At 42.1% G+C, this 10,147-nt stretch overlaps 1 non-coding gene across 1 annotated transcript; it reads right to left on the bottom strand.

The window, feature by feature from the left end:
- Window positions 1-3,926: 3,926 nt before the first annotated feature.
- LOC115834965 lies at window positions 3,927-4,060 on the bottom strand. Its single transcript, XR_004029947.1, has one exon. It is a non-coding gene; the product is annotated as a small nucleolar RNA SNORA48 (small nucleolar RNA).
- Between the last annotated feature and the right edge of the window lie 6,087 nt (window positions 4,061-10,147).

A 10,147-nucleotide genomic window follows, 5' to 3' on the forward strand; every position in this document is an offset into this window, starting at 1 on the left:
TGTTAGCCAGTTTGGTCTCGATCTCCTGACCTTGTGACCCGCCCGCCTTGGCCTCCTAAAGTGCTGGGATTACAGGCGTGAGCCACTGTGCCTGGCCTATAGCCGTTTTTTATTTCTGTAAGATTGGTAGTAACATTCCTCTTTCGCTCCTGCTTTTAGTAATTTGAGCCTTCTCTCTCATTTTGTTACTCTAGCTAAAAGTTTGTCAATTTTGTTAAGTTTTCCAAAGAATCAACTTTTGGCTTCATTTTATTGATTTCCTATTCTCAATTTCATTCATCTCCACTCTAATCTTTATGTTTCTCTCCTTTCCGCTTGCTTTGGGTTTAGTTTTCTCTTCTTTTTCTCGTTTTTAAGGTAGAAGTTTCACTTAAAGATTTGAAAGCGCTCCTCTTTTTTAATACAGTCCTTTACAGCTATAAATCTACCTCTTAGCACTGTTTTCACTGCATTCCATAAACGTTGGTATGCTGTTTTCATTTTCATCCATCTCAAAGTATTTTCTCATTTCCCTTATGATTTCTTCTTTGACCTATTATTATCAGATTTTTGTTATTTAATTTCCACATACTAATAAATTTTCTAAATTTCCTTCTATTAAAATACCTAATTTCATTCCACTGCAATTAGAAAACATACTTTATTATTTCAATATTTTAAATTTATTGAGACTGGTTGAACAGCCTACCGTATTGTCTATCCTTGAGAATGTTTCACTTGGCAAAAATGTGAATTTTGCTATAGTTGGGTGGAGTGTTCCACAAATGTCTGCTTAGGCTAGTTGGTTTATACTGTTTTCAAGTCTTCTATTTCCTTGTTGATCTTATCCCTAATCATTCTATCAAGTATTAAAATGAAATATTAGAGTTTTGGAGTATTAATGTTGAATCATCTATTTCTCCCTTCAATTCTGTCAGTTTTTGCTTTATCTGTTTTGGGGGCTCCCTTGTTAGGTGTGTGCATGTTTATAAATGTTACATATTCCTGATGAATTGACTCATTATTTTAAAACCTCCTCCTTTTTCTCTAGTAAAACTTGTTGTCTTAAAGTATGTTTTGTCTGATATTAGCTCCACTCCAGCTCTCTTTTTAGTACTGTTTTATGGCATATATTTTCTAGCCTTTTACTTCCAACCTGTTTGTGATTTTAATCTAAAGCATATCTCTTGTAGACAACATATAGTTGCATCAGGTGTTTTTTATTTCCATTTTGCCAACCTCTGTCTTTTGATTGGAATACTTATTTCATTTACATTTAATGTAATTATTATAAAATAGGATTTATGCCTGCCATTGGGCTATTTGCTTTCTGTATATCTTATGTCTTTTTGTTCTTCTACTATAGACTTCTTTAAATTAAATAGATATTTTCTAGTATAGCAACTTTATTCCCTTATTGCTTCTTTTCCTACATGCTTTTGAATTATTTTCTTAGTGGTTGCTCTGGGGATTACAGTTAACATTATAACTTGCTACTATCTAGCTCAGATTAATACCAATTTAATTTCAATAGTATCCAAAATTTGCTCCAATGTAGCTCCACTATCTTTCTCCTTACTTCTCATTATGATTTCAAACAAATTATATCCTTGTACCTTATAAGCACATTCACACAGTTTTAAAATTATTGCTTTATACAGTTATCTTTTAAATTAGATAGGAGTAAAAAGAGTTACAAAAACTATATTTATACTGTCTTTTACAATTACCTATGTGTTTATCTTTACCAGTGCTTTTTATTTCTTTATGTAGACTTCAGTTTCTCTCTAGTGCCCTTCGATTCCAATCAAAAGAATTCCTTTTAAGTATTCTGTGTAGAACACACCTACTAGTGAACAAATTCTCTCATTTTTGTTTTTTTGGGCATGTCTTAATTTCTCATTTTTGTTTAAAATATAGTTTTGCTGAATATGGAATTTTTAGTTGACAGTTTTTCCCAGTACTTATATATATATAATCCCATTGCTTTTTGGTTTCTATGGTTTCTTAAAAGAAGTCGCTTATAAACTTTCATATGGTGAATAACTTCTCTCTGGCTGCATTTAAGATTCATTCTTTGTCTTTGTTTTTGTTTCTGGTAAAATATACATAGCATAAAATTTATCATTTAACCATTTTAAGTGTACAATTCTGTGGCATTCACATTAAGCACACATGTATTTCAAATTAAGTAAATTCACATGGTTGTTCAGTCATCACTACCATCTGATGTGATTTGCATATTCATCCTCTCCAAATCTCATGTTGAAATGATGTAATTTCCCTTGTTGGAGGTAGGGTCTGGTGGGAGGTATTTGGGTCGTGGAGGTGGATCCTTCATGAATGGCTTGGTGCCCTCCACATAGTAATGAGTTAGTTCTGTAGTTCATGCAAGAGATAATCATTTAAAGGAGAATGGCACCTCTCTTCCTCTCTCTGGCTCCCTTTCTTGCCATGTGACATGCCAGCTCCCCTTCCCTTCTGCCATGAGTAAAAGTTTCCTGAGGCCTCACTAGAAGCTGAGCAGACGCAGGTTCCATACTTGACAGCCTACAGACCTGTGAGACAAATACACCTCTTTTCTTTATAAATTACCCAGTCTCAGGTAATTCCTTTACAGTAATGCAAAATGGACTAACACACAATCCATCTCCAGAAATTTTTCATCCTCCCAAACTAAAATTCAACACCTATTAAACAATTACTCCCAAATCTCCCATCTTCCCAATGCCTGGAAGCTTCAATTCTACTCTTTGTCTCTATACATTTGGCTGTTTTGGGTGCCTCATATAAGTGGAATTGTACAATATCTGTCCTTTTGTGCCTGGCTTATTTCATTAAGGAAAATATCTTCAAGATTCATTTATGCTATACTATGTGTTGGAATTTTCTTCCTTTCATAGCTAAATAATATTCCATGGTATGGGTATACCACATTTTGTTTGTCTATTCATCTGCCAATGGACATTTGAGAAATTTACACCTTTTGACTATTGTGAAGAATGCTGATATATGAGCACTGGTGTGCTATTTATGGCTTCTGAGAGCTTGATTATGATGTGCTTACATGTAGATATCTTTGGATGTATTCTATTTGGAATTCTTTAAGATTCTCTTTTTTTTTTTTTTTTTTTTGAGATGGAGTCTTGCTCTGTCACCCAGGCTGGAGTGCAATGATATGATTTTGGCTCACTGCAACCCCTGTCTCCCAGGTTCAAGCAATTCTCCTGCTTCAGCCTCCCTAGTAGCTGGGATTACAAGCACCCACCACCGCACCCAGCTAATTTTTGTATTTTTAGTAGAGATGGGGTTTCACCATGTTGGCCAGGCTGGTCTTGAACTCTTGACCTCCGGTGATCCTCCCGCCTCGGCCTCCCAAAGTGCTGGGATTACAGGCTTGAGCCACTGTGCCCAGCTGGAATTCGTTAAGTTTCTTGAATGTGTAGATTTCAAATTTGTGTAGTTTTCAGTTTATTTCTTTAAATATTCTTTCTTCTCCTTTTGTCTCTCCTCTCCTTCTGTGACTTCCATTTTACCTGTATTGGTATACTTGATGATGTCCTATAGGTATCCGAGACTGTTTATTTTCCTTCATTCTTTTTTCCTTTTATTTTTCAAACTAGGTAATCTCAATTGACCTGTCTTAAAGTTCGCTGATTCTTTCTTTTACGAGCTCAAATCTACTTTGAATATGATGATAATTTTTCATAGTTTGATTATTTTCATTTTCAACTCCAGGATTTCTACTTGGTTCTTTTTAAATAATTTTCTTCTCTTTATTGATATTGTCTATTTGGTGAAACATCATTCTCATACATATCTTTAATTATTTGAACATAGTTTCTTTTAGTTTTTGAGCCTATTTATAACACCTAATTTAAAGTCTTTGTCTAGTAAGTCTGTTGTCTATGCTTGCTAAGAGAAAGTTTGTATTTACTGTGTTCCCCCAGTGTGTCCAAGGCATGAACCAGGCATGGGCACAGACCAAAGGCCAAGCTGAGATAAACAAGGGGTTGCTTTGTCCCTGGCTGATATGGGATGAATGTCACAGCCAGATGCCACTCTACCCAGATCAGAGGCATTGACTGCTATTCTACCTGTGTATGAGTCATACATTCCAATTTTTGTCAGTTTCATTTTGTTGTTGTTGAAAACTGGGCATTTAAAAAATAGAATGTGGCAACTATGGATATCAGATTCCTCACCCTTCCCCAGGTTTTGTTGTTGCAGGTATTGTTGTTTGTTTGCCTAGTTACTTTCTTTTTCCATTTTTCTTAGATGGAGTCTCACTCTTTTTGTCCAGGCTGGAGTGCAGTGATGCAATCTTGGCTCACTGCAACCTCCACCTCCTGGATTGAAGCGATTCTCCTGCCTCAGCTTCCTGAGTAGCTGGGATTACAGGCATGCACTATGTACTACCATGCCCAGCTAACTTTTGTTCTTGTTTTTTCTTTTCTTTTTTTTTTTTTCTTTTGAGACAAAGTCTTGCTCTGTCGCCCAGGCTGGAGTGCAGTGGCGCGATCTTAGCTCACTGCAAGCTTCGCCACCCAGGTTCACACCATTCTCCTGCCTCAGCCTCCTGAGTAGATGGGACTATAGGCGCCTGCCACCACGCCCGGCTAATTTTTTGTATTTTTAGTAGAGACGGAGTTTCGCCATGTTAGTCAGGTTGGTCTCCATCTCCTGACCTCAGGTGATCCGCCCGCCTCAGTCTCCCAAAGTGCTGGAATTACAGGCCTGAGCACCACGCCCAGGCATCTAGTTACTTTCTAGACGAACTCTGTAAAGTTTTTATTTGTTCGTGGCCACTGAATTCTCTGCTAGGTTAGCTTAGTTGTCAGCTAATGATTGGACAGATAATTCCTTGGATGATTCCCATCCAATATATTCCCACAGCCTTTTCTGAGTGCCTCTGTGTGCATGGTGAGGCATGCCTTCAGTGATCCAGTGTTTACAGCTGTGGACTTAACCCTCACTTGAGCTTGCACTTGTGCATAGTCTCAAGATCAGTAAGAAGTCAGAGTTTAGGGCTTCTACCTTTTCTGGAGAGGCACACAACCCCACACATGCACATTGCTTTCTAGATTTCTAGGGATATGTTTGAACTTTGTAAAGCCCACCACAGACCTCCCATTCTCCAGTTTTTACCTTAAGCTTTTTATTTTTATTTTATTTTTTGAGTTGGAGTCTTGCCTTGTCACCCAGACTGGAGTGCAGTGGCACAATCTCGGCTCACTGCAAGCTCTGCCTCCCGGGTTCACACCATTCTCCTGCCTCAGCCTCCCGAGTAGCTGGGACCACAGGTGCCCGCCACCATGCCCGGCTAATTTTTTGTATTTTTTAGTAGAGATGGGGTTTCACTGTGTTAGCCAGGATGGTCTCGATCTCCTGACCTTGTGATCCGCCTGCCTTGGCCTCCCAAAGTGCTGGGATTACCGGCATGAGCCACCGTGCCCAGCCAAGCTTTTTATATTTTGTATCTCTAAAAATGTGGCTGGGCGCGGTGGCTCATGCCTGTAATCCCAGCACTTTGGGAGGCCGAGGTGGGCAGATCACAAGGTCAGGAGATCGAGACCATTCTGGCTAGCATGGTGAAAGCCCATCTCTACTAAAAATACAAAAAAATTAGCCAGGCGTGGTGGTGGGCGCCTGTAGTCCCAGCTACTCAGGAGGCTGAGGCAGGAGAATGGCGTGAACCAGGGAGGCAGAGCTTGTAGTGAGCCGAGATTGCGCCACTGCACTCCAGCCTGGGTGACAGAAGGAGACTCTGTCTTAAAAAAAAAAAAAAAAATTGTGGGCTTAGATGTATTTTTTAATTAAATTGTATTAATTATTATTATTTTTTGAGACAGAGTCTCGCTCTGTTGCCCAGGCTGGAGTGCAGTGGTGCAATCTCAGCTCACTGCAAGCTCTGCCTCCTGGGTTCACACCATTCTGCTGCCTCAGATTCCCAAGTAGCTGGGACTATAGGCACCTGCCACTATGCCTGGCTAATTTTTTTTTTTAATTTTTATTTTTAGTAGAGATGGGGTTTCACTGTGTTTGCCAGGATGGTCTCAATCTCCTGACCTCATGATCTGCCCACCTCGGCCTCCCAAAGTGTGGGGATTACAGGCATGAGCCACCACTCCTAGCCTAAATTTTATTTTTTAATTGAAAAATAATTATACATATTCATGGGGGTACATAGTGATGTTTTGATATGTATATAACGTGTAGTAATCAGATCAGGGTAATTATCCTTTTAAGCTTTTTGTCAGCATCTTGTTAGTCCTAACTGCTAACATTGCTACAGGAATCTCCAATATTAAACAATTGTTGCTGATTGTTTTCCGCAAATTACCTAGAGGTAGAACTGTTCACAGAGATGGAACTCGGAGTCAGGTGAAATAAAGGCAAGTCTTGAAAAATTGAGTTTTTCAGTGACTTGCTAGACAGATCAAATAGTGACAGTTCTCTAGGGATGGGGCTTTAGGGGAACTCCAGCCCTGATCTGTCTCCTCTAGTGGCTGCAGGTTTTCAAGAGGGGCATGGGATTAGGGCAAGCAAAGATGCCACAAACCTGTTCTTATGAGATTCTGCTGTTTTTCTTGAATAAACCCTCCCCAGATTGTTGCAAGCCTTTAGTTAATTTCCAGAATTCCAACAAAATTGATTTTGGCAGTTCTTGGTAGCATTCTTATTTCTTTTATAGGAGAGTAGATATACAAAAGGCTTTGCTATTCTGGAAAACTGAATCTTGCAATGCAAGTAAAAGTCAAGCATGCAGAGAAGGCAATAAAGAGCATCCCAGGAAGTGGGGCTAGCAGAGTAGAGGTAGAAGCCTGAGAGAGGGTGGTTCACGAAGTGTGGCTCAATATGGCTGAGACAGAGGGTTCCCTTGGGAATGCACGCAGAAGATAAAGATGAAGATTTAAGCAGTGACCAAACCCAAGGGGCCTTTATTCCAGGTTATTTTTCTCCAGCTTTTAACATTTAAGATTTTAGATCATAATAGGGAAAAGCTGTGGTTCCAGGACAGTTCTTTCATTTGTCACCTATTTGCCTCCAGTTGCATCACACCACCTAGCTCCTGGGATCTGTAGATCACAATCTGCCACCTGTTCTCTCTTCTCCTCCCCAGGAATGAGAAAACACCAGCAGAACTGGGCCCACGGCCTCATGCTGACTGCTGGGAGGAATCTGGCGCTTAGCCCTTGCCTCAGAATGTCCTTTCCTCCCTAAAGCCCGTAGAACCAGAATGCGCTTTCTCGGGGTGAATGTACAGATGATTTGTTAGGTAAATTGGCAGAAACCTTAAGATTACAAGCAGAAAGATAGAGGGTCATCAGACTGTGCTTGCAGAGCTGGAAGAAGCTGTCTTCTACATTACAGGTTTTCCCCTCCTATTTTCCCTTGCGCTAACTCTGAAAACCTTCTTCATTTGGTAGCATGCCAAACCCACAATCTGCCTTTCACCCTTACAGATTTATGGCAAGCTGTATTTCACCTAAGAAATGTAGTGAAGAGATTATTGTGTGGGGATCCGATCTGGTCCAAATCCTTCTGATCCACCACTATGGACAAGTTGCTCCTAACCTTCCTCTCTGTTATCTCGTCTCCTCTTCTGTCAGATGACAATGATAATCCCCACCCCTGGCTGACCTAATACAGTCTAATACAGACTTTAGGAAAGTGACTTGAAATCAGAAAACTGTAAGCTCCTTGACAAAAGTTCCCACTTAAAGACAGGCTTTCTCCTTATCCTTACAAGGATGATTTCCGGCTTAACACGGATTTACAAATACCATGAGTTCCAGTTCTGAACTGTGTAGCTCTGCCCCTGAACATCCACAGGGGAAGCAATGCTTATTATTGTTGGGATTTCAGTCCAGATGAGAGAGTGCTAACTGCAGCAGGTGAGAAGGGCGGCGAGTGGGGAGGAGACCACAGGCCTGCTCCCAGCTGCACCCCTCACTCATTCCAGACAGACCAGGCATTGTGTTCCAAACCAGATTCTGCCCCTTAGATCCATGTGGGAGAAGGGAGCTCTGCTTTTTTTTTTTTTTTCGTTTAAACATGAGCAGTTTTACAAATAAAGTTCTTGCTTAAACTTTACTTAGCTATCATCCACGTAAGCTTTCTGGGAGAAACACCCGTGAGCTCGGCTGCTGCAAGCCCCTCGTGCCGCTGTGTGGGGTGAGTGAGCAGGTCTGAGTTTTTTTGTTTGTTTGTTTGTTCGTTTTTGAGACAGAGTCTCACTCTGTCACCCAGGCTGAAGTGCAGTGGCATGATCTCAGCTCACTGCAACCTCTGCATCCCAGGTTCAAGCGATTCTCCTGCCTCAGCCTCCCAAGTAGCTGGGATTACAGGCACCCACCACCACATCCAGTTAATTTTTTTATTTTTAATAGAGACAGGGTTTCACCATGTTAGTCAGGTTGGTCTCCATCTCCTGACATCATGATCCGCCTGCCTCGGCCTCCCAAAGTGCTGGGATTACAGGTGTGAGCCACCACGACCAGCCAGGTCTGAGTTTTACATTGTGCCCAGGTAGTGATGTGGAGGCACTTTGAGGGGAGCGGGCCCCACCCCAGGGAGCTCACACGGGATGCTGCTGGATCCACCTGGCTGGGAGTATAGGAACAGAGGGGAAGGAACAAGCTCCAAAATCTTTAGGAGATTCACTCGACTAATTTCATGACTTCTGGGTTGGGACAGAGTGGGAGAGGAAAGGGCTGGGATGGGCCTTGGGTTCTGGTTTGAGTCCCATCCACCAAAACAGTGAATGAGCCGGAGAAGGAAGAGGACCTTGGTTTAGAACGTGTCAAAGCTGGGTGTTTCCGGGATGGTCAAGCGACTGGATTCCATAGGCAGATGGACATATAAAGGGTCAAAGGCTGTTTTTGTTGTTTTGCTTTATTTTTTAGAATAATCATCATTGTAACACCAATCCTTATTAATTCAGGTCATCTTCACAACAAGATACAGATTCTATTATCCTGCTGATAGGCTGTGGGAGAACTGCTGGTAGAGAGGAAGAAGCCGGCAATGGGCGTGCCAGCTGATGATGAGTGGAACAAAGTCTACGAGGAGTGGGAGGTGGAAGCTTGGACGGAGCAGGTGGCAAGGAGAACTCATCCACTGAGACATAAGGAAAGAAGACGTCAGTGTGTTCACATGTGGGGCCTTGCCTGGTGGTTGGATGTTCTTGCCAAAAGAGGAACAATGAAGTGGATGGACTTGGGCAGGGGCCTTGAGGGCAATAGTGAGGTGTGGGACAGCCTCTGAGGGCAGTGAGTGAGGGGCCAGGCAGGAGCCCGTGTGTTCGCCGTGGCTCTTCTATGCTGCAGACTGGGAGGGAGGAGAGCAGAGATGGCTGGCCGCCTAGCCCAGCTCCATCCACCCTCTTTCTTTCCTTTTGTTTGGAGAGGCGATGTGACCAGCCAAAACTTCCATGTGTCTCAGCCTCTCTTGCATCCAGGGAAGGCATGTGTCAGAGTTCTGGCCAATGGGGTGGAAACAGAAGTTCTTAGCTTGTCTTTCCAGAAAAGATTTTCTTTTAAATTGGTTTGTGTTTTGTTTATGGGAATGCTCAGCTGGCACATGCCCTTTGCCCTTACCCTTCCTTCCCCTTTCCTACCTGGAATGCAGATGCAGTGCTGGAGGTGAAGCAGCCACATGGTGACCAGGAGGCAACAAGCATGAAGACAAAAGCCACGTGCTAACAAAGAGTGAATGAAGAGAAAGAGCCTGTTGGGAGCATTCTATGTGTACTTATTAGCCTTGTAGATTTCTTTTATGGGGGAATAAAATAAAACCTCCATTTAATGAAGCCACTGATGTCAGCTTTTATTACACACAGCCAATTGTAGGGTCAACTGATATGGAAGGGAAAACAGATTGTGGGGCTGCTCTAGGACTAGGGGTCTGCAAGACAGGGCAAAAGGGGGTGGAGTGTCTTGGTGAAATAGAGGATTTATAATCAACTGTGGGGCCTAGACAGATTAGGGAAGAACAAGAGGCCTACAGAAAGCTAGGAAACTGGAGGCATGGGGGTTAACTGCACATAGGAGTCTGTAAGCTTATTGTGGGAAGTTGTGGGTGCTAAGAGAGGGCAGGAACTTGGAACTGGGTGTTGATTCTGGTGTGGCCTATGACAGGTGTGACAAGGCCTAGGACGGATGCA

The sequence above is a fragment of the Nomascus leucogenys genome, chromosome 4, assembly GCF_006542625.1.
Source record: "Nomascus leucogenys isolate Asia chromosome 4, Asia_NLE_v1, whole genome shotgun sequence".
Classification (NCBI taxonomy): Eukaryota; Metazoa; Chordata; class Mammalia; order Primates; family Hylobatidae; genus Nomascus; species Nomascus leucogenys.